The sequence below is a fragment of the Pipistrellus kuhlii genome, unplaced genomic scaffold (genome assembly GCF_014108245.1).
Source record: "Pipistrellus kuhlii isolate mPipKuh1 unplaced genomic scaffold, mPipKuh1.p scaffold_m20_p_25, whole genome shotgun sequence".
NCBI classification, from domain to species: Eukaryota; Metazoa; Chordata; class Mammalia; order Chiroptera; family Vespertilionidae; genus Pipistrellus; species Pipistrellus kuhlii.
The window spans coordinates 3,428,053-3,451,605 of NW_023425524.1; the positions used below are offsets into that span (position 1 = coordinate 3,428,053).

Below are 23,553 nucleotides of genomic sequence, written 5' to 3' on the forward strand. Positions count from 1 at the left end.
CGTGCCTGAGGACGCGCATGCGCAACAGGCCAGGCGCTGTCCCGCTTCTGGGTCAAGTTCTGTGGATGCTGTGAGTTCGTTTTTTGTTTTTTGTTTTTTGTTTTTTTTGCTAAGAGTGGTTTTATAGAAGAGGCAGCTTCGGTAAGGGCAAGGAATATGTATAAAAATATTTTCTTTGCTGTAGGGTTTTAAACAGAAATCCTAAACTAAGGACTTTTTTTTTGTTTGTTTGGGAACATATCGGTGTTCATAATTTTAAAGTGGAACAGGTATCGACATATACCGTGTTTTCCCGAAAATAAGACCTACTTACAGGTTTCCTTCTAAGTGAATTATAAGGCATCCCCCCAAAAAATAAGCCATCCCCCAGGCTAAACATGAGAGATTTGGTCCACTGATTCTGAAAAAAACGGAGTCACAAGAAATTCACCAGGAAATTCAGGAATTGGATTGTGATGATGATGTTCCAGAAGATGATGACATGATTGTCATTGAATAAATGAGTAAATTCTTGATACTGTAGGATTCACAGTTTGTCTGGTTTGTGTTGATAACTGCCTTACCGTATACAGGTAATACATTTCCTTTATTTTCATTTAACAATAAATGTGTACCGTATTCTTCTTCATGGAAAAATAAGACATCCCCTGAAAATAAGTCCTAGCGCATCTTTGGGAGCAAAAATTAATACAAGACACTGTCTTATTTTCGGGGAAACAGGGTAGTACCTTCGGCTTGGGAGCTTGAACAAGATGTAGCTAACTAGCTATTGATACTCGGGGGGGGGGGGAATAGCACTCTTTGTATAATTAAAAAAAGATAGTTTACAAAACAAATCTAACTTAAAGTGGGACCACCTCACCCCCATGGGTTATGGAAAAAAATGGAAAATAAACGAAGACTTTAGACCTCTCGCAAGTTGATGGGATCGCAAAATGGTGCAGCAGCTAAGGAAAAAATAGTTTGGCAGTTTCTCCTCAAAAAGTTGAACAGAATTACCATATGATCTAACCATTTCACTTCCAAAATGTAAATGCAAAGAGAAAAACCCCACACAGAGAACATGAAAGCAGGGCCGCAAACATACGTGTACACCAGTGTTGATGGCAACATTTTTCACAGTAACCAACTCAAATGTCCATCCTTGGATTAACGGAAAACAAAATGTGGTATAGACACACAATGGAATATTATTCAGCCTTAAAAAGGAACGAAATTTTGATACAACATAGGTGAACCTTGAAAACACGCTATAAAAAAAAAAGAACTGCAGAAAACATAGTAGGCACTATAAAAACACTTTAGTATTATATACAGGCAGTCCTCGGGTTATGTTAGACTCCACGTATGCCATTTCGTAGTTATATCACCGTCTCCCATTTATTTAGGTTCCGTCATTTCGACGTATGTACATATGTGCTTTTTTTTATTATTTATTTACTACAAGTAAAGGTCAGGAATTGTTATCTTTCATTTAATTTGTTTTTACTGTTTGCTGCATTACTGCTGTGTATGTGCTCCATGTGAGTGACGTAGGTGCTTATGTAGCTGGGTTTGGACTTATGGCAAAAACCGTGTTACATCGCACCGTAAGAACTAATCTCTGACATAACCCAAGGACCTACTGTAATCACATGGTTATTTTATACACTGACATAGCCAAAAAATTAAATCTAAGGATCTGTTTTCTCCTTATAATTGTGCAAATCCTTCTAAGGGGATCCATAACAAATCGCTTTGTAATCTTAGGTGGAATTTGCCTTATGCACACAACCTACTATTGCTCAAAAACAATTGAATAATAGCGTTTGTCGTTTGGCATATTTTACTGTCTAGAATTTCCATTACTTCAGTTAAGATTTAAGGATTCTTCCCCCAAACCTTTACATTTCTAAACACAACAAATAAAATGATTACTTATTAAAAAAAAGAAAGAAGAAAGAAAGAAAGAAAGAAAGAAAGAAAGAAAGAAAGAAAGAAAGAAAGAAAGAAAGAAAAACATTACGCTAAGTAAGCTAGTCACGAAGGACAAATATTGTGTGATTTCACTTACATGAGGTACCTAGCATAGACAATTTTATGAAAGACTGAAAGTAAGGTAGTACTTACCAAGGCCTGAGGGGAGGGAAGAATGGGGAGCTACTCTTTAATGGCTATAGCCACTGAACTATATACTTTAAAAAAAATTAATTTCTTTATTGATTAAGGTATCCCATATTTGTCCTCAACCCCCCATTCCAATCCCCTACCTCCTCCACTCATGCTCCCACCCCCTTATTGTCCTTGACCACTGGTTAGGCTCATATGTGTGCACATAAGTCCTTTGGTTGATCTCTCCCTTTTATCCCCACCCTCCCTCTGAGGTCCAACAGTCTGACCCATGGCTTTTTATCTCTGGGTCTGTTCTTGTCATCAGTCTATGTTGTTCTGAACTATATACTTAAATGGATAATTTTTTAAAAAATATATTTTTGTTGATTTTCAGAGAGGAAGAGAGGGAGGGAGAGATAGAAACATCATAAATGAGAGAGAATCATTGATCGGCTGCCTCCTGCTCGTCCCCTTCTGGGGACCGAGCCTGCAACCTGGGCATGTGCCCTGACTGGGAGTCAAACCATAACCACCTGGTTCATAGGGACACGTGTTGTGGACACGTGCTGAGGTTCAACCACTGAGCTACAATGGCTGGGCCATTAAGTTAATGTTATGCATATATTATCATATTTTATAAAAGCACCCCTTCCCCCAAAATAAAATTACTTTCTATGTAAATATCTAACCACAGACATCTTTTAATACTGAGGGCTGTAGCCCTAGCACAGATGGCTCTTTCCTCATATAAAAATTCTAAATAACCCAGTGGAACTGTAAGTGCTGTTGAACACCTGACTCTCATTCGTTGTAATTGACATCACATTGAAGCCATTGCAACTTATCTTTTTGGTTAAAGGTAATCACCCTACTCCCAAGCAGCTGACCTGCTTCTCTATCACACTCTGTGCTAACACACGGTTATACCATGCTACGGATGGGAATCCACTTGCCATTCGAAACCCAGCTCACAAAGGAGCTTTTTGAGTTCTTTCACTAAAACCTACAGATTTTGAGCTCAGAGTGCTGAGAGTGGAGTCATTAAGGAGGACAGGATGAGTGCGGATGATGAATTCTCACAACAATTCTTCTATCTCTAGACCCGCCTTCCCCAGGTGAATCTCGTTAACCTCCAAGAGCCAGGTGAGAGGAGGGCAGTGCTATGCTCAGGCCATGTGGAGAGAGGCCAGGTAAGGCTTTAAGTTCTACAAATGGAAAACCTTGCTGTGCATGACTCCATGCCTTTGAGACAGCAAAAAAATCAGAAACAATTATTCCTTCACAGCTGTGTTTATTATTGCTAGCAATAATAATAAGCAACTGACATTCATTGCATATTCGAGGTGCCAAGAAGCATCTTAAGGAAATTCCCATAGAACTCGGAACTGTTGCTGTTTTTGCCAGTGAGGTGCAGAGGTAAAGAACTTGACTCAGGGTCATCTTACCTGTCCTTTGTAGAGTTTGGACTCACACATAGGGCCCATTTGACTCCAGACTTTAGGTCTGCGGTGGGCTGTTTCTCTGTTTTCTGTGTCCATCAGGTTCCTGAGTGGAGGAGCTGGGGATTAAGAAATTAGAGAAAGAAGAGACAAGGAGGGAGAAATAGATTCATCAAGCTGGGCGCTAGGTGGGCGCCATCTTTCTGGTGGAGAGGCAGTAAGGCTCCCGGAACAGGTTTATTTTATAGGGTCAAAGGAGCTTATTTGCATACTTAACTAGGCCCTAGCATCACTGGATTTACATATCTAGACCCGCCCCTGCTGACACCTGGACTCTGCGGGTGCCTTGGGCTCAGCTAACAGTTTAAAGAATGTCCATGTGCCTTCTCAGGCAGGCCTCTACATAGATCCTTAACTGGTACCCACATTTACACATTAGCTCACAAAAAATAAGACAAGACACACACCAGCTATGTTATTTAAACACAAAAACAAAGCAAAGCTTCTGGGATTTGGAATCTCCTATCGATTAAGAATTCCTGTGGTTCTTCAGATGTCCCCAATTCTCCTGCTGTTAGTTCCTGGCTTATTTCTCCATCACAATGACCACCTGCTTGAGTAGTACCTGAAGGTGTGGGATTCTGAGTTTCACCTTGAACTTGAGCCTTCCCAGGTTCAGGATCATTATTTCGAATCGGCCAGATTCTTCCAACCTAATCAAAGTGCTCTTTTATTTCCAGTGATTTAAATGCTTAGCTATTGTTGCTATTCCTTTCATCTTTATTTATAGAACAAACAGAAGGTTTGAGATGACTATATTTAGAAATGCCATCTGGTAGGCAAACTATTGAACAAAAATGTTTTGTTCCTTTCATGTGACTGCAGTACTTTGAAATGTAATTAAGTTTCAGGATGGTTGTTTGCTTCTTTTATGGTGGATCTTTTGCCCTGTTGAACTTGAGGGGGAAATTATCCTGGGAAGAACTTTATTGGTACATTCTTTTATTCTTTGTGTATCTTTTAATTATTTTGTTGTTGCTCATTTGCTTTCAGCCAGTCTGTGTGCCCATTATGGATGCACTCCGTTTTTGCTAACTTGAATGTCTAAACTAAGAGAATCAAGTAAACAAAATAAAGGCAAAACAGGAAAGTCTCTCTTTTTGCAAAGTTTCAATATCTGTTGGGCTCTCTACATATAAATGTCAGGGTCAGAATTTAGTTTGCTGTTCCACTATGTGTTTAGAAATCCTTTAGGGCACGCTTGTTGACTTAAAAAAGTGATTGAAATATTAGCCATTTAGAGTAGTATGTTTGGTATTTTCAAATGATTGCAGTTAAATGAAATCACATTAGTCATGCAGACATTGCAGTTATCCAATAGTTGTTTTATTCATTTTTGAGCATCCAGTTGTATCCTCTCCATTGTTCTTTTTTTTAAAAAAATATATATATATATATATATATATATATATATATATATATATATATATATATATATGTTGATTTCAGAGAGGAAGGAGAGGGAGAGAGAAATAGAAACACCCATGATGAGAAAGAATCAACAATTGGCTGCCTCCTGCATGCCCCCTACTGGGGATCCAGCCTGCAAACCTGGTATGTGCCCTAACTGGGAATCCATCTGTGACTTTGTGGTTCATAGGTTAACACTCAACCATTGAGCCACACTGGCCAGGCCATTGATTGGTTTTTACCTGTTGCATTATTCAAAGGGACAGAGAAACACATGTACATAAACAATAGGTATCCATTGGGTAAAATGCCCAGCATTCAATTTTTTAAAATTTTATAAACTCACAATGTAACTTTCTTTATACATTCCCTTTGACCATTTGTGAAAACTGTGTGGGGAAAAAACTCAAAGGTCCTGAATTCGTATAAAACAGAACTAAATGCTTTAGAAAGGAATGGTTATATGAGATTATACATTTTAACATAGTCATTGCCTCCATTCTTGGGATCTTAAAGATTTTCCTGTTCTGGGCTCAAATGCCCTTTATACCTGCTCTCCAACATTTGTGCATTTCATCATTTACTTTTCTGTAATTCCCATTCCCCACTCTCATACAATGGGCCTAAAACAAGCCACAAAAAATAAAAGAGTTTGTCTTTAATGCTGCCACTGTGCTAAGTCCTTAGTAAGTATTCTTTTTCTGGAAAGTAGACTGCAAATGTGTGTGTGTGTGAAGATAATTTTCACTTAATTTTTCTCCTCTGTTCCCCACTAGTTTATATTTACATGGTCATTATAGGATGCATAATAGACAAAGGATGTTCAGAAATATCACTAACTACACCTGTGTCAATAGGGAAAGTACAAGAGATGAACAAACATCAACTGAATAATTTACATTTTTTAAAACTAGCTTTTAGAACCACAATTGACTATTTCAATTTCTTGCTTCAGTTTGTACCAGTGATGATCTTTTAAAAAAAGCTGTTTATCTGTGTAATTTATTTCTCTCTTCTAACAATTTGTGTATACTTCTTGCTAACATTGAGGTCTAAATGGGAAAACATGAAAAATATTTTGTTTACAAAGACAAGTGACTTGACTGTAATAAAAAATATCGATTCCTGTCTTGCTTCTCAGTGAGGAATGCCACCCATGAAGTGTGTTGGCATTTGAAATATAATTTCAAGGAAGCCAGAAAAAATACATACCTTTATTTGCAAAAGTATGAATTATTTATTTTACTTTACATACACACACACACACACACACACACACACACAAATGTAAAATGCACTAATGTTCAACTTAGGCTGAAACAATTTAATGACAGTTTTTACCTAAACTATGTAAAACATTAAAAGAGCTTTTAATATCGTAACATAGACTATAAGAATGTATATTCCTTTCTATCCAGCATAGACATAACATTTAAAATCTAAAAAAATTAAAACATGAAAAGATAAATAGTAACCAGCTAACATGAACTTAGTTATTTCTTTATTTTTTTTAAAAAAGAGTAGATTCACATATGTTATATAGATTTAAATCTTCCTCTTTCCCATTAAAAAATTTTCTATTTGTGTAGTTTTGTGTGTTTTTTTACATTGTGCAGGTGGAGTTGATAGACGAGAAAGGGTATTTCATGGTTATTAAAATTACTGGATATACTAACAATTGCTCTCTTTTGCCACTCTTGTCCGGGACTAGTTCTGCTCAGTCACATGACTAACATCTGGAAGCCACTTGGAGTAATAGCTACCACCAACTTGTTGCTTATTCAGAAAAGACATATAGAACGTATGTACAAAAAGCAAATTCAGTGTTTCCCTTGATACACACATATAGACTCAAACCTCATCATTGTCTTTAAGCCGTTATTTAGTCCCCTGGAAAGTCTGAACTGTTAATAAGCATGTTCTTTGTCTTAAAACAAACTTCCAGAAAACATAAAAATGCACTACACATGCAACCTCTTGATTATTTCAGTTCACACCGGACATGATTTTCATTTTGACCCTTGGCCTTGGCCGTAAACACAAGGTGAATGCATGTTTTCCCTACAAGTTGTACTTTGTGTAAGCACCCTGTTTCCCTTATAACATCATTAAGGAGACTTGCTCATTTCTGACTAAAAAAGAAAAAGAAAGAAAGGAAAATATAGAGTGTGATATGAAAAGTCCAACCATACTCTTTGTACACAACAGCACTCGTTTCTTAACCATGTTCCCCTAAACCTCTCAGGCTTTTCCAATAGGGTCAGTGCAAGAAGCTTCTCTAGGGACTTCATTTAAAAGATTTCTGTGTATGTTATATTTCACAATAAAAAGGCTATTAAGAAAAAGTTCATGTGAGCTGATGAACTGATTTCTATTACATTTTAAAAATGAAATGTATTTTAAATAAACACTGATTTAGTAATTATTCAAAGTGTGCATATATTTTTGGGACACCCACATATATGTGTGCATATATGCATATATTCATATATGCATATACACATATATACATATATATTTAAAATAATGGTCTATATATCAGTGGTCAGCAAACTCATTAGTCTACAGAGCCAAATATCAACAGTACAACAATTGAAATTTCTTTTGAGAGCCAAATTTTTTAAACTCCAACTTCTTCTAACGCCACTTCTTCAAAATAGACTCGCCCAGGCTGTGGTATTTTGTGGAAGAGCTACACACAAGGGGCCAAAGAGCCGCATGTGGCTCCTGAGCCGCAGTTTGCCGACCCAGGGTCTATAGCATATGTTATAACAACAACAACAAAAAAAGCTTGTTTTTATATTCAAAGGTTGTGCTAATCATGGCAATTATTTGGGGATCTGAAGCTTAAAATGAAGCCCTTTGAAGAGAGAACTTGAATTTATGGCTGTGACTGTTGTTCCCAGAGGTTGTCATTGTTTATAATTATTGTCTTTTTGGGCCTGTGGTTGACTAAATCCTTTCTTCAAGATGTCACCGCATTCCCCATTCCTACATTCCAAGATGTTCTGGGGAGGGGCCACAGAAGATTGGCCCACCAGGAGGGTGTGGCTGCAGGAGGTTGGCTGGCCAGCACCCTCACCCTAATTGGGGCAATGGGGGTGGGGGGTGGGGGGGAAGAGAGCTCGCAGCTGGCCAGGTAAAGGGGCTGCAGGAGGTTAGCCAGATGTGGGACTTTGGCTGTGGGAGCACACTGACCACCAGGGGAAAGATCTTGCATTGAGCATCTTCCACCTGGTTGTCAGTGTGTGTCATAGCAACTGGTCAACCAGTCATTCCAGTCATTTGGTTGTAATGGTTTCTTAGGCATATACAATATATATATATATATATATATATATATATATATATATATATATATGGAAATAGATCTGTTCTTGGTAATTATCTGCCATTTGTAGGATTGGGATTTCTTTATGAGGAAAATACTTCAGTAATGCATTTTATTAAATTATGGAAGATAAAAATAGAGTAGCATGACTCAGCTCATGTAATTATAGCCCCTAATTGTGTCCGATAATATATATTTCAAATACTTTGGGGAAATTTGAAAAAGGTTAATTTTCACAGTAATTGCATTTTCAATGCTTTCACCAGAATTCCCCCTTCTCATCCTATTATTTAGTAATTGGCACTTGATTTTGGACTACCCAAATGGCACTTCTCCCAAATGTTAGGAATTCTTTTTCACTCTCTCAGCACTTATATTTTTGTCTTTATTTACTATTCTACTAAAGATCTGATGCTCTGAGTATTTGATTATATAATGGTTGAATCTGTTGAAGTCATTTATTCTCCCAAATGGTAGAGAATAGTCACAATGTACTTGCCTTTCTTTTCTTGCTAAACTTGTTCTGGCTCCATCCAGTTAATTTCTAGGCCCTGATAAAGGGGTTTCTTTTAATGGTTTACCTGTGACAGTTTGCTATAATGGTGTAGTTTGCATGTCTCAGTACGCCGCTGTGACTAGGACATGGTAAACTTGCGATAGATGTTTGCTGACTGAGTGTCAAATGAAAGGCTAGTGAGTAGCTGGGTGAGAGAGGGAGTGAATGGCCATCAGCTAGGAAGTCAACCAGCCCAAGAAAACAGCTGGATCCCGATTCTGTTATTTAATACAAGTTACAGGAGAACACTTGCATCATTCTTTGAACGCAATGATCATTATTCAATCCTCAATATCTGCATTCATATTATGTAGTTATTTTGTTAGGGCAAGCTCAGCCTCCTCGTAAAAGGGATAATCCTGTTTCACTACTGGATAAATAGGTCATTACGCAGGGTTTCCCACAGCTTTCCTAGAAATGACCCCTTTGAGGTTCAGAAAGGAACAAAAAAGTGATTAGATGTTATAAATGTTATGCCACTTCTTATTGCGCAGAGTCCTCAATAAAAGGAAAATCCCCTACGGCAATCCTGTGTGCCCCTTGGGTCTCATACCGTAAAGTTTCGTTCTTACAGCATCTACATTTTGGCATTTGTTTGTCAAAAAATGGGGTGGAGGTAAAAGTCTTCCTTTTGCCAGTTTATGTGATGCCATAAAGCAGCATTTTTCATTTTTCAACACTTATTAGCTCAGCTCCCCAGCTGTGTAGCACCACGCCCTGGTGTGAAATTGAGAAGGGAGAACTCTGACAAGTTTATATTAGCTTAAATTTATACCTTTTTTTTTGGGTGGGGGAAGGGCTTTTTTCTTTTTTCTTTTAAAGGACATTATAATTGTGTGATTTTGCATAATAAAACTTGTATAAAAGGAACGAGTGCCTTATGGAAATGATTATCAGTGCATCGTGTTTGACTCCCCTACACAATTATTAACAGCTATGTAATAGAGGAGAAGTGAAGCAGGAAGTTACTGAATTAATTACTTGATGAATTAATGGACCCACTTAATCTAAGTGTTTTTACTTCCTGCAAAATAAGATTTGTTTTTATGCCCTGCTTGATAAATAGGCTCAAAACTGGGCCAGTAGAGAAAAAAAATAAAAGCTCAAAAATCTACCTAAATAGTTGGATTTATATGTAATTATTATTCATCTATTGGCTTCGGATCTTTGTTTTCCTTGTTTTCTGGAAAGCAGTTGCAAAAACACAGGATGAAATGGCTTCCCCAGAAGCTTTGGTATGGCTGAGGGGAAATGGGTTCCAACAATTACCATGGCCTGATGTAGCCCATTCAAACGAAACGATTGACCACAAGCTAAAAATTGTAAGACAAACAAACGGAGTCCTTGGCTTCTGCTGTGAGCCTCTCTCACACACCCTAACGCGTGACAAGCAAAGGGAAGACTCTCAGAGCATTTTTCCAAGATCTCCTGAGTGAGACAAGGATACATAAACTCGCGCAAAGCTCTTTATACTTACATTGTGTGGAAGGATTAGAAGCCAACACACGATCAGGCTGTCAGCCTTCGCCTAAGGCAGGCGTCCTCAAACTTTTTAAAGTGGGGGCCAGATCACGGTCCCTCAGAGAGCTGGAGGGCCGGACTATATGAACTACTAATTTCTACTGTAACACCTCGGCTGCGCTCACTGCCCAAAAAACCTGGCGGGCCGGATCAGACTCCTCTGCGGGCCGCATGTGGCCCGCGGGCCGTAGTTTGAAGAGGCCTGGAATGCTTCGCACTGGAGGGAAGCATGGAAGAGCCTTTGGAAATCCTGAACAAGGCTTGGAAAACAGGCCAGTTCTCCCAGCCAGCCACCCAGCCCCATGTGTCAGGAATTGCATATGCCTAGGCTGGCCCTGCCAGCATGTAAAGCATCTCCGTGTGCTTAGAGCAAACTTCAAGCGGCTTGAATGGGCCTCGTGGCTTTGTTTGCACACGTCAGGTGCAGAATAACAATCAGTAAGTCTTCTAAAACCTTGAAAATCCAGGGCGTTCTTCCATAGGGTGAGTGCTTTTAAACCTCAAACTCCTCATCTTATCCCAGGTGGAAATCCTGGACACTGGACATTTCGGCAGGCATTCCTACAGGTGACATTAACTTTTGTGTAGAAATAAGTGAGGCATCTTTAAGAGACCTCACTGAAGCCCAAATCCCATCTCCTCATCAGGGCTGTGAGGTACCAGGGAGCTGCAGCAGCAGGCAAATGAGTAGCGACTGACATGGAGAGACCCAGCCTGGAGCAGAGGGAACTAACTGCCTTTGGAAAGAGGGAGAAGCGATTTCACTGGCAGCCCCTAGTGCTTTGAACAGTGGGAGAAAATAGGAACCATCTCTCAAATAACAGTCACGTGGGCGAAAGTTACTCACTGGTCTTCACCAGCCTTTATGTGCACACCCTGTTCTAACCTGGGAAGACACAAAAAAAGGCTAGCTTTTAGAAACATCTCTCAGATCAGAATTGATTTAAAAAAATTATATACTTATTTTGTTTTTATTGATTTTAGAGAGATAGAAAAATCAATGATGAGAGAGAATCATTGATTGGCTGCCTCCTGCATACCCCCTCTTGTGGATCAAGCCCACAACCCAGGCATGTGCCCTTGACCAGAATCGAACCTGGGACCCTTCAATCTGCAGGCTAACACTCTATACACTGAGCCAAACCAGCTAGGTTTTTTTTTTTTTTTTTTTTTTTAATAGAAGAGTACATGATCATATGTGTCACAAACCAGCTCTGACAACATAGAAATAACTTCAGGGACAATATATCGGGTAGGTTGCCAGAGGCTAGAGGAGTGTGGATGAAAAAGGGGGCCATAGGCTAACCTGACAAGCTCAGGGAAAAAAGTTTAAGGATTTACGGAGAAAAAGGAAGCTGAGTAAGAATGGGGAAGAACGGCTAAACAGCCGTAAATGCATGTGGACATTTTAAAGGAGCTAATCCACATTGTCATCAAATTTGTACCAGTAGCGGCTGAATGGAAACAGCAGAAATAAACAATGCTTTGACCTTGTATTGTGGATAGCAGGACAGAAGGCCAAGGTGAGGGACATTGTTGATGAGAATACAGTACCGTCTAGGCTAAGGAGGGAAAGAAGTAAGCCAAGAAAGGATGGGCAGAGTGAGAACAGAATGAGAAGATAAAGCCTGCAGGTCTCTAATGGGGTCTCTGAGCCAATTTAGTGAGAAGGAGGAAATGAGAGGGATGAAGGACAGGAAGTTACATATAATAAAGGACAGGGAGAGTGCTATCATGTCCAAAATGTAATATCATGTAGAGTATGGCATTGTGAGAAGACACCTTGAAGAAGTTGGATTGAGTAGGATCTTTAAGAACTGATAGAGTTTTAATGGTGGGGAAGAAGGAGGACCTTCTGTGTCCAAAGTAAACACACAGAGCCACACACACACCCACACACACAATGAGGACAGGTAGGTCTAGCTAGGAAGAAAGCTGAGTGAACACGCATCTGTCTGGAGCAGAAGTTGTAGTGGAGATGATGAGACAAAGAAAGATGGACAGATGGATTCTAAATAGGTTTCCAGCCCCCCCCCCCCTACATTATAGAAGGGTTTGAAAATCCATTACAGGATTAGGGCTCTTATCTGGTGGACCACTGGGAACCATAACAAGTTATTAAGCAGGGGAATGCCATGAAGAAAGCAATGTCTGAAGCACATTTACCTGGATGGAGAGTGTGGAAGGGATTTCAGAGAGAAGGAATCCGTGCCTAAGAGGGTCATCCAGAAGGCTCGCCTGACAGGAGCTGGGAGGTCCGAGAGCCAGAGGAATGCTGGGGAGGAGACAGCATCAGTTAAGAGATGAAAGCATTTGAGCTGAAACTGGTGTGGCTCAGTGGATAGAGCCTCAGCCTGCAGACTGAAAAGTGCCGGGTTTGATTCTGGTCAAAGGCATGTACCTCGGTTGTGGGCACATCCCGAGTAGGGGGTGTGCAAGAGGCAGCTGATTGATGATTCTCTCTCATTGATGTTTCTAACTCTCTATCCCTCTCTCTTCCTCTCTGTAAAAAATCAATAAAATATACATATATTTTTTTTTTAAAAAAGAAAGCATTTGATGACAAATTCAATGCAGGGAACACATAGAAGGAAGCTCTACAGCGCTTCTAAAGTTATCAAGCCAGGGCACCAGAAAATAACGGTACCTCTGAGGGATGTGGAGACACTGGACAAAAGAGTGTGTAGGGTGGCACTTGTCAGAGGATAATGTTCCACCGGAGAGGATCTACCCGGTGCTTCTTGCTTGTGCCTTGAAAAAATAAATCTGATGAAGCCACAGGATGTCCAGAACCCATCATCAAAGTTATCAGCATGGTATTTTCTTCATGAAAACGGACGTGCGACAGAGCAGTACACTGTGGAGAGCTGACAGCAGCAGGCACTAGCCTGGCATGAAGAGGCGTACCTAAAGCCTATATAGTTAGTTTTATAAACCAATGTCACCCCAATACCGTCAATAAATTATTTTTCAAAAGCTAAATAAAGAAGTTGGGTGGTTCCCTTTGTCGCTTGGAGCAGAGATTTTTCTGGGGAACCAGCTCTGTTAATGATGGCTACATTCCAATTTCAAAAGCTTTAAGAGAGGATAATATGAAAAAGACTGTTTAATCACACCTTGATTTTTTTTTTTTTTTCTCCCGGTCACAGCTGCACCAGGGTAGCAGGCACCACGCTGGGAGCCCTACCTTTGATTACAAAGCATAAAATTTTTACAGGCTTTTTTTCCCTCCCTAATAAGTTAAAATTTGGGGTCTCTTCTATGATTCATTTGGGTCATAATCCATGACAGAATAGTCAAAAGAGCATAAATGGACCTAGCTAAATATGTTTTTTTTTTTTTTTTTTTTTTTTTTTTAATGATCTTTGATGGGCCCTGGTTATTTAGGTTGTGGAAAAATGTGAATTAGTGACTATTTTAAATGAACTTTACTGTGTAATAGATTTCAAACTGGGCTAGATCAGTAGTAACCAAGGGTAATAAAAAATATTTCTTGAAATAGTTGTTTGATGGCAGAAATATGACAGTATTTTATTATATTTTTGGAATCCGTTCTAAAATATTTCCTTTAAGTTTATTTTTTCTGTAACGTGCCTTTTAAGAGCATGTTGATTTATAATTATGTGGAAGTGTGCTGCACAAAGCAAAATGGTCTCTGGACTATAAGTGGGTTTTGTTCTTGTTATTAGACCATCAAAAGTGAAAGTAAAAGTTGCCAGTAATGACTTGTGTTTTCTCCATGAGAAGTGTGATTAACAGAATTTTTCCCCACCTAGAGTGTGATTTACAGAACTTTTAATTTACTTCTATATTTAGGATCTCTGATCCTTTGGTGAATTCTAAAGTCATTGAGATACTTTTTCTAATTCTTTGTATTGTAGAATGAGCCATAGGAGGGGTAGGTTGGCTCCTTAGGGCCACCGTAATAAATTGGCACAAACTGGGTTACATAAAAAGCGGAAGTTTATTCTCTCTCAGTTCTGAGGGACTGAAGTGTGAAATCAAATGTGATCAAGGTCATTGACCCTCCTAAGCTTCTAGGGAAGTATTCCTCCTTGATTCTTTGAGCTTCTGGTGGTTCAAGGCAATCTTGCTCTTTCTTGGTTTGTACTGCTTCACTCGAATCCCTCTGTTTTCATGTGACATTCTTCCATGTATTCCTGTGTCTTGTGTGTCTAGGTGTCTCTGTGCCCAAATCTCGCTCTCCTTTCTTTTATAAGGACCACAGTAGTTGAATTCAATGTCCATGCTACATCCAGGATGATTTTCTCTAAAATCCTTAACTGATTACATCTGCATAGACCCTATTTCCAAATAAAGTAACATTGTGAAGTTCTGTATAGGCATCAAATTGTGGGGAGAGGGGGAGATGACAATATTTAACCCACTAAACGTGGAAATAATATTGTCTCATGCTTGCCTCATTTCACATCAGCCCGACCAGCTGTAGAGAGGAGGGCCTCCTGGGATGAGTGGCTGACACTGGGGAGGCCGCAGGATAGAGCACAGGAAGTGATCTGGCAGTACAAACATCCTTTGGGCCCTGCATGTTCCAGGGTGCATTTATTGGATGAACTCGCAGCCAGTTCCTTGGCCTCGCATGAATCCCCCAAAGCCTCTTGATTCTTCTATTTCTGGGAGCATGATCAGTAAGTTCTACCCTGATATGTAAGCCTAATTCACCACGTGTGAGCCTAGAGGGTAGCCAGCCAGACTCGCTGTCTATTCAAGGCTGTCGTTTGTATCTTAACAAATACTGCTAACAGCCCCTGTGTTCTCATTGAGTCTCATTCCTATCAGTGAGGTGGATGGATGAGGTGGGATTCAGAGACTTGTGAAAGAACATGATGGTCATCTGTAAGAAGTTCAGGAAATGTAGTGTGAGCAAGGAGGCTCTGCTAGAAGGTCCCTAAACCAGAATCAGAGCGAACATATCCTGGCCATCGGTCCAGTGCTATGGATTATATCTTACGCCTTATGCCTTAGTGGTCATGGAGTGGGGCTTCTGGGACCAGAATCTCAGTAACTCATTGACTTCTTCAAGCCTCAAATATTTTATATGGAGAATGGGAATAATAATTGTAACTCCTCTTAGACTTGTGGTAAAGATTAAATCAATCTGTGTGCAAGTATTTAGAACAATGTCTGACACGGCATGCATTTAATAATGACCAATTGTTATTACTACTATATACAAGGTACTTTAGTTGAACCCTTAAGTGTTAAGTATACATAACACTTAACCTCAAGGAGGGGATGAATATTATTAACACTGTATGGTACTTACAATTTGTAAGACTCTTTATATGACTATCTTAAAGGCCCTTCGATGTAGTCAGTAGAGTTATAGGCTAGACAATGAACTTGCGAGAAGTTAGGTGACTTGTTTGGTACACAGAATTAATGGCAGACCAATGCATCCAAGTCTAGGTTATCTGACCTACAAGCCACACTATACATATGAAAGGAGAAGAGAAAAAGTTGATGGATAGTCAGTAACTCTATCTCCAGCTTTGGTGAATGGAAAACCGAACTGAGAAGCATCCTGTGAAATCTAAAAGTCAGAAAACTTGCATTTTAGTGTGCCCTCCTTCTCTGGAGCATGCCCACACCGTCCCCTTTCCCTGTTCATCCCACCCCCTTCCCCAGACTCCTTAACTCTGCCTTTCCCTCTCCTAAGCTCCCAGGGTCCTCCTCTTGCTTCTTTAACATTTTTCTCCTGAGCCTACGCAGCCCAGCTGGCTCACTCCTACTACCTCTGTAACTTTCTAAATAAACTTTCTCTTATAATTGAAAAAAAGAAAGAAAACTTGCATTTTAAGCTCTTCTCTGCCATTTGAGCTGGAGGACGATGTCCAGGCTTTTGCAAAGCCTACTGACTATTAAGGAGATGAACTGTCACTCCTCAAGTTCACGTGATGGATTTCAACTGGTAGAGATCCGAGGAGCTGTCACATGCAGATTCCTTTTGCATTTGCTGAGTTTGTATTTTCTGGAAAACTAGTACAGGCTCTGGCTCCCGGACAACTTGTTTGTGGAACGTTCTGGTTGCCGTGTGCTCCGGAGACATTCCCATGTGCAGTTTCTGATGCAGCAGGGATGGGGCTTGTAAATGTTGACGCTATGGAAATGTAATGTGACTGCGCTTGGACAGGTGCCTGAGTCAGACCACCCACCAGATTTATTTTGCTGCCAAACAGGTCAAACAAATTCAGTTGAAGGGCTTTGAACTTTCTTGATAATGAATAATTCACATTTCATTTTCAGCGCATGGTGAATTATATTGAACTATAAATGCTGCAAAGGACTTTTGGGTGCAGATTCTTTCTTCCCCAAGAACTTTCCCCTTTGTCAACTTTATGTTCAGGATTTGCTTTTAAAAAATAAAAATAAAAAAATATCATCCTATGAATACAGGTGCTGGGGGTGGGGAAGGCCAGGGGGAGGTCAGAGAGGAAGGGGGAGAAGAGACATATGTACTAGATACTATTTCTAATACCTTAAACAATAAAATTTAAACAATTTTAAAAATCATACTACCTTCCTGAGTGAAAGAGAATTTTTAAAAAATAAATCTGACCATGAAATGTTAATCAGCGTCCAAGGTTATATTTCAAAAAAAAAAAATTCTACTTTATGTCCTTTCCTGTGTTTGTTGACTAGAGGTAGTGGCCAGAATCTGCCTTATTCCCATCAATTCTTGCCCCATTGAATATTCTTCCATGGGACTTGTAGGTCATTCTTCCACTAGAAATAGTGTTAGGCCTGGAATATGGCAGGCATTCAAAAAACGCTTGATGACTTGAAGTGCTTGTCCATTTCCATAACTCAGGTAGTTCTTATCTTAGACCTCTTCTACTGGTAAACGGATCCATTTCCTCTGACCACTGAGATCAAAGTCTCTCGTGTCTTATTAAGAACAATCAGCGCATCAGGAAGCTGCCTTGGAAGGATGTATTTGATATTATATCCCTCTTGTCAATGACAGGTGGTTGTCACAACCAAAACCGTTCCGCCTTAATCTGAGAAACAGTGACTGCATCTCAGCTCTTCTTATTCAAAGACAACTAACGCGTTAAGGGCCTGCTGGCACCTACTCCACTGTGCAATTACCCTAGAACAGTGGTCGGCAAACTGGCTCACTAGACACATGCGGCTCTTTGGCCTCTTGAGTTTTTAGCAAAGGCCAGTTTAGGAGTACCCTAACTAAGTTAATAACAATGTACCTACCTACACAGTTTAAGTTTAAAAAATTTGGCTCTCAAAAGAAATTTCAATCATTGTACTGTTGATATTTGGCTCTGTTGGCTAATGAGTTTGCCGACCACTGCCCTAGACCCAAGTGAGAGACTTCCCAACCTCAGGAAACTGGATTCTCTACCAACATTCAGGCTGGTGAGATTGCATTTGTCTGGAGTCTATACTTCCATGTATTTCCATCTTGATAAATCCTTACATAGCCTGGTCCATCAGCAAGGCAAATAAATGCCCTGCTCCCATTTTCTAGTGTCCACAGTGAAGACTATGTTAGTTTATGTTCCCCTAAAATAACATTTTTATTTATGTTCTATAAGGAATCTTCGGGTACCATTTAGATATTGATTCCTTTGTCTAAGCTTCCCTATGACTCTTAGACTCCCCCCCACACTATGAAGCGAAGTCTCCTTGATGACAACTTATACTATGATCAATCAGAGCCACCAACTCCAAGAATGACATTTGTGACAGGGGTGTAGAGGGGGTGAGAACAGCTAAGCAACTGTTCAGAAAAAGACTATAAATCATATCTCCACAACAGCTTTTAATAGCTCACAGACACAGAAGCACATCACAGCTATTTTCTCAGAGGCTTCTTGTGATGGCAGTACTCTGATCTCTCTCTTCCTTGAACTCCTCTTAGACCCTTGACCTTTATAGCGGCAGTCGCCAACCTTTCAGACATCATGGACCATGGGTTGGCGACCATTGCTCTACAGTGTAGCTTAGTGGTTAAGTGGTTGGTCTTTAGAACCACATTGCCTAACCTTGAATTCAGTCTATACCATTCACTAACTGTATGACCATGGGAAAGTTACATATCCTTTTATTTTATGCCTCAGTTTTCTTATCTGCAAAATGGACCTGATAACAAAACCTAATACATAGGGGTTCATGTGAAGATTAAATAAATAAATCTATGTAAAGCACGCTTAAAACAAAATCTGGCATTTTGAGTTTGTTCTTCCAATGTCTGTATATTTACCTGTAAGACCTAAACATGCACTAAATAGTGTATTGTTCATGTCACACAATAGATTTTTACAAGAAAATTTTATAAGATGAGGTTAAAAATAACAAGTGGACATCCTAGGAATGTTTTTCCTCTCCCCACTGTGGAACAAGGCCATTCAGATTTTTATCTTAATAGGGTGGAATGATTTATGTAAACAGGGAAATAAAAAAGTCCTTAATGATTATAAATGAAGGCTGACACACTTCCACCCCTAGTGCCTTATTTCCCACAGCACCTTGGTCCAGGAATGTTTATTAAATGAGCTCAGGACCCATTTCCGCACAGATTTCTTTCACTGTATTTTTCCCCCCTGATAAGTTATGCCACTCTAGTTTGATAAAAGCAAAAGATCAGGATCTATGTTTATGAAGCTCAGAAGGTAGAATTTTATATTTTTTTCCCTGCAAATACCACACATATCTGTTTCATCTCTCTTTTAACTCCAGAGAGAGCCGGTCGAGAGAGATGTTTTTCTCTTTAGGAATTTCCTTCGGATTATTCTCATTTCAGTAGGCTAATCCTCTGTTTTTGAGTTTCTTCTGCAGAAATTACATATATCTCAGAGCCAGGGGGTTTTTATTTCTAATTCGCAGTGAGTAGCAGATGGAAAGGAATGCCTCCAGACCTTAGATCTGGTTTCCAAAGGAGTCCTTAGAAGTAACAGAGAAGTTGTGGGGTTCGGTAATGAAGGAGGTAGTGGGGGGGGAGGTGATAGAGGAAAAATAGACACCAACATAAGCAGATTATCTCTAATGTTTTACAGAGCATTCAGGGTCTTTATAAATACAAACCACAGGGAAACCCGGCATCTGACAGCTGTTGGAGCAATGCCCTTGGAGGAGGAGGAGGGACAGGAGGTGTGGTTGCTGGTTTCCCCAAAGAGGAGATTGTCAGCCAGTTCAATGAGAAACATAAAACCCCGCGAGATGATAGACTAATGGCAGAGAGCAACTAGCCATTATGTTGGGACTAAGCATCTTTCATTCAATTCCCAGGCACAGACCTTAATGTATGTTTCCCATGTTGGGAGCAGAAGGGGATGAATGTGTGCCCAAGCTGCATGAAAGATGCCAGGGTGTTAGACTAGGAAACTAAGGCATAATTACCTTGATGAACATAGGCATTAAATAGCTAATTTAATATTTGTTCACTCACTTCCCGGGGAGAATCGAATACAAATCTGTCTTTCTGTTTCTCTAAGTCAAGAAACAAATTGTAGCGGGTGGGTCCCAAGAGATTATGGAGTTAGGATGCTCCATCCTCTTAATTTCTGACGGGGAGGGGAAAGCCATCCTCTTCGGGTGCCTGATGGACAGGCTCCAGGGACCATTACAGCGCCTACCTACCCAGGTCTTTGTAAACAGATAGGGCTGGAGGAGTGGCTTCTAGCCCTGACTCACAAGTTTTGTGCCATCCAAGGCTTCTATTCTCTAAAGTAAAAGTGACAAGAAATAGAGGGAACTATCAGAATAATTCCTCCCAGCTGTAAGATTTGGAGTGAGGCACCGGCAAAGGCTGAGTGTGCCTGCTCCAGTTAAGAACTCTCTCGTTCTTTATGGAATTTGAGTATTAAACGAAGCCCTAAGGTTTGTGGGTTCAGGTTCCAGTTGTTTACTCACTAACATACAAGAGCCCACAAAGACTGCTCACGAGGCTCTGTGCTTCAGATCACTCCCACCAAACATGTTGATGAGTTAAGTATAACCGAATCAGAAACATACGGTTCACATTTCTGTGGAAATCCACAGGGTATATTAACGGAATTAAAGGGAAATGTGTTAGGCCAAACATGTTTAAGAACTTAACAAAACCAAAATCCACCAAAATAGTTGAACATTTTTCTGGTTGAGTCTGTTCCAGTTTATTCTTTCCCAAATAGTGTGTTTTCTCAATTACTTTTCAACTTAAATCTTTATGTGATGTGATTCATAAATAAAAGGGATAGGTTACAGTGAATTTCCCAATCTGTTTACTTATATTAATCCCAAGTAGTGAAGATTATCTCAGCTAATGATTCAACCATGTTAAAAACTCAAGGGGATTTGGACCAGTTACAGAGGAGCTAAATTGTGAAATGGTGAAGTCAAATTATATAATATATTGAACCGAATCCTTTCAAGTACATGAATTATTTTAACTCATCCATCAGCACTCTTATTGTTTAAGGCACTGTCCCTACATGTTTGGGGACAGGCACATTTTGAAAAAATAAATAAAACAGACATGGATCATGCTCTTAACGAAAATATAAGGCTATTACAGTCCATGCTACATTATCCTAAAATCAGAGGTATGGTTTTCCTTACTACACAGCTTAAAGCAATTTTACCAGATTTCTTTGTAAAGTGACTCTTATAAAGTGGGGAAGAGTCCATTACCCATGTGCAGAAATGACAGGAATTCATGCAGTTAATGGTCATGTAATTTAGCATATGCCACAAAATACTTTCTCACTCTAAAAAGAGGTGGGAATTACCCTCTATTTGAAACTCTTGAAGATAATCTGATTTAAAAAAAATTAATATTCCCACAAGTAAGAGAAAATTGGATTAGATTGTATTCTTGTCATTGGCATTTTGGGGATCTCCAGGGAATATGTCTAATTTTACTATAGAACATTATGCAAAAGTAAATGCATAATGAAGAAAAGGCAGATTAACTTTCTATTTACTTTCTAACAACAATAGAAAAAACAAAACAAAACAAACACCACTAAGTCACCCTCACTGGTTTGGTTCAGTGGATAGGGCGTCAGCCTGCAGACTTAAGGGCCTCAGTTCAATTCAGGTCAAGGGCATGTACCTTGATTGTGGGCACATTCCCACTTGGGGGTGTGCAGGAGGCAGCTGATAGATGTTTCTCTCTCACCGATGTTTCTAACTCTCTGAATCTCTTCTTCTCCTCTCTGTAAAAAATCAATAAAATATATCAAAAACAATAGCAACACTAAGAACCATAGTTGAGCAACTGAAAAGACTGAAGGGGAATCCTAGACTGTAGGTGTCAGAAAGCAATACATGATAACTAAATAAAAATCTCATTGAGTTATATTACTGATCTACACTGATGAAATATAACCATGGCAGTGCTTACCTCTGCTGTAACATATAGGTGTCATGCTGTTGATTATTTTCAGGCTCTCCAGCTGTCTTGAAGAGACCAAACCCCTTTCCTTCATTTTTCTTGGAAAAGGCAACATCCTAAGCTGACAGTATCCATCAGCCAGTGGCCTTTGATAGAGCCAATTCCTTGAAACGGAGTCTCTTTGGGGGCTGTGGTAGTTTAGGGTCTCTGCCATGAGTTGCGGTCTAGGCAATTATATGATCCGATTGAATCCCATCCTATTGGAGGGATGGCTGTCAGGGAAATCCCAAGGTGGTGGCTGCTAGCTTGAAGCAGGTGTTAGTAGGGAGGTAGGGGGCCACTTCGAGGCCCGGGGGACAGCTCTGAAAGGGGGAGGAGTAGAGCCCCAACATTCTTACTCTGCAGAGGTAGTCAAGCAGGGTGTGTGTTTTGTTCATTATCAGAATGTGTTCAGCCACAAAGTGCGTGATTTGAGGCCCTTATGGAGCTAACATTCGGGGGCAGTTGCAGGGATGAAGTGTGTAGCAGAAACTGGGAACTCTCTAAAGAGCATAATGAAGATTTCTGGCTTAACTGGTATCCTTACCTGAGATTTTATCCGTGGATATGGGTAAGAACAGCATCTTGAAGGATCTCTGGTTCTTGACAAGGGTGTGCTGGGGGTTGTCAATGAAGAAGACCTCAATAAGCCATTGCCCACAGAGGGATGATCACGGTAGGGTGGGAGCGGGGAGTGGTGGAAATAGTGGCAGGAAAAAAGAGGCCCAGTCCTGGTGCAAAATTCAGGTTCTCTTTCATTTCAGGAAAATGTCAATGAATTCCAGCAGGAGGGGAGTGGGACTAGAGCATTGGGATGCTGTTGAGTAGTGGAAGTGAAATTTGGTCAGTCTCAAAGTTAACTGTCCAATTCTGTCTATTCGGTACACCAATTACATACAGAGCATTAAAGATGAAGTCTTTTCTTAAGCGAAAATGTTAAAGCATTCCAAGAAACCTATTTTATTGATAATATGATTCAATATTTAAAAAGTAAAGAAAGGAAACCTCAGTGATTTTATGGAAAGCCTTAAAATCTAGCAGCCTCGTCTTACCTTAATCATATGGAGTTACTTCACAATATTGTTGCCATTATTTGTATTCTTATTTCCCTAAAGATTCTGTTAGAAAATAGGATGTATTGTGGTGTTTTATAAAAATGCTTGAATAATTTGAAAACAGGAACTATAAAAACAGACATGCTAATGGAGACAAAAAGGGCTTTGTTCAATAGGAAGGGCTGGATCCCATAGATATGATGTAAAAAACCCCATTTTTTTAATGATCTGTTTCTTTACAGTTTAGACTGACCAGTACACTGAATCAAATATTTTACCTATTTTTATTTTTGGAAAAATCACAGTACTTGGGATTTAAAATGATCAGCCAGTCACCTTAGCCATCCTGATCATATACCTTCAGCCTACCAATCAATAGCATCTCTCTAAATTAATAAGAAAGTCTACTTCACTTGAAGGGAATACATTTTTTGGCTTCAGATTTAGAAGGGAGGTTTAGCATACTGAAAACTCCTTTTTTTATTCCTGCAACAGATTTGTAAAAATAAGCTAATGAATGTACCTGGTTCAGTTTTGTGTCCCAGTGACTTGAACCATTTGTAACCCCTCCTTTTCCTCATGCATGCTCTCTCCACCACACCATGTACTTATATCTTTATAAGAAATGTCCTTCTTCAACTGACTACCTAAGAAAATTCCTACTTATCTTTCAAGCAAGACTTGCCCAGCTCTCT

At 39.7% G+C, this 23,553-nt stretch overlaps 1 long non-coding RNA gene across 1 annotated transcript in view; it reads left to right on the top strand.

Moving 5' to 3' along the window:
* The first annotated feature begins 33 nt into the window (after window positions 1-33).
* The window catches only part of LOC118727656, a 225,953-nt gene continuing 202,433 nt past the window's right edge, over window positions 34-23,553 (top strand). The window contains exons 1-2 of the long non-coding RNA XR_006742620.1: window positions 34-141; window positions 3,192-3,281. This is a non-coding gene — a long non-coding RNA (uncharacterized LOC118727656). The remainder of the gene's footprint in view (window positions 142-3,191; window positions 3,282-23,553) is intronic.